General features: G+C 45.2%; 1 protein-coding gene across 1 annotated transcript in view; it reads right to left on the minus strand.

The window, feature by feature from the left end:
- plxnd1 (plexin D1) overlaps nucleotides 1-2,500 on the minus strand; it is a 91,698-nt gene that overhangs the window by 56,979 nt on the left and 32,219 nt on the right. The window lies entirely within an intron of this gene.

Here is a 2,500-nt window from a genome sequence, read left to right on the forward strand (position 1 = left end):
CTGCACACACTCACGAACACGCTAACTTCATACATCTGCACACACACTCACAAACACGCTTACTTCATACATCTGCACACACACTCACGAACACGCTTACTTCATACATCTGCACACACACTCACGAACACGCTAACTTCATCCATCTGCACACACACTCTCGAACACGCTTACTTCATCCATCTGCACACACACTCTCGAACACGCTTACTTCATACATCTGCACACACACTCACGAACACGCTTACTTCATACATCTGCACACACACTCACGAACACACTTACTTCATCCATCTGCACACACACTCTCGAACACGCTTACTTCATACATCTGCACACACTCACAAACACGCTTACTTCATACATCTGCACACACACTCACGAACACGCTTACTTCATACATCTGCACACACACTCACGAACACGCTTACTTCATCCATCTGCACACACACTCTCGAACACGCTTACTTCATACATCTGCACACACTCACAAACACGCTTACTTCATACATCTGCACACACACTCACGAACACGCTTACTTCATACATCTGCACACACACTCACGAACACGCTTACTTCATACATCTGCACACACACTCACGAACACGCTTACTTCATACATCTGCACACACACTCACGAACACGCTTACTTCATACATCTGCACACACACTCACGAACACGCTTACTTCATACATCTGCACACACACTCACGAACACGCTTACTTCATGCATCTGCACACACACTCACGAACACGCTTACTTCATACATCTGCACACACACTCACGAACACGCTTACTTCATACATCTGCACACATACTCACGAACACGCTAACTTCATACATCTGCACACACACTCACGAACACACTAACTTCATACATCTGCACACACACTCACGAACACACTAACTTCATACATCTGCACACACACTCACGAACACGCTAACTTCATACATCTGCACACACACTCACAAACACGCTTACTTCATACATCTGCACACACACTCACGAACACACTAACTTCACACATCTGCACACACACTCACGAACACACTTACTTCATACATCTACACACACACTCTCGAACACGCTAACTTCATACATCTGCACACACACTCACGAACACGCTTACTTCATAAATCTGCACACACACTCACTAACACACTCACTTCACACATCTGCACACACACTCACGAACACGCTTACTTCATACATCTGCACACACACTCACGAACACGCTTACTTCATACATCTGCACACACACTCACGAACACGCTTACTTCATACATCTGCACACACACTCACTAACACACTCACTTCACACATCTGCACACACACTCACGAACACGCTAACTTCATACATCTGCACACACACTCACTAACACACTCACTTCACACATCTGCACACACACTCACGAACACGCTTACTTCATACATCTGCACACACACTCACGAACACGCTTACTTCATACATCTGCACACACACTCACGAACACGCTTACTTCATACATCTGCACACACACTCACGAACACGCTTACTTCATACATCTGCACACATACTCACGAACACGCTTACTTCATACATCTGCACACACACTCACGAACACGCTTACTTCACACATCTGCACACACACTCACGAACACGCTTACTTCATACATCTACACACACACTCACGAACACGCTTACTTCATACATCTACACACACACTCACGAACACACTAACTTCATACATCTGCACACACACTCACAAACACACTAACTTCATACATCTGCACACACACTCACGAACACGGTTACTTCATACATCTGCACACACACTCACGAACACGCTTACTTCATACATCTGCACACACACTCACGAACACACTAACTTCATACATCTGCACACACACTCACGAACACGGTTACTTCATACATCTGCACACACACTCACGAACACACTAACTTCATACATCTGCACACACACTCACGAACACGCTTACTTCATACATCTGCACACATACTCATGAACACGCTAACTTCACACATCTGCACACATACTCTCGAACACGCTAACTTCATACATCTGCACACACACTCACGAACACGCTTACTTCATACATCTGCACACACACTCACGAACACGCTTACTTCATACATCTGCACACATACTCACGAACACACTTACTTCACACATCTGCACACACACTCACGAACACGCTTACTTCATACATCTACACACACACTCACGAACACGCTTACTTCATACATCTGCACACACACTCACGAACACGCTTACTTCATACATCTGCACACACACTCACGAACACACTAACTTCATACATCTGCACACACACTCACAAACACGCTTACTTCATACATCTGCACACACACTCACAAACACGCTTACTTCATACATCTGCACACACACTCACGAACACACTAACTTCATACATCTGCACACACACTCACGAACACGCTTACTTCATACATCTGCACACACACTCACGAACACGCTTA

The sequence above is a fragment of the Phoxinus phoxinus genome, assembly GCF_949152265.1.
Source record: "Phoxinus phoxinus genome assembly, chromosome: 15".
In the NCBI taxonomy this organism is placed as follows: domain Eukaryota; kingdom Metazoa; phylum Chordata; class Actinopteri; order Cypriniformes; family Leuciscidae; genus Phoxinus; species Phoxinus phoxinus.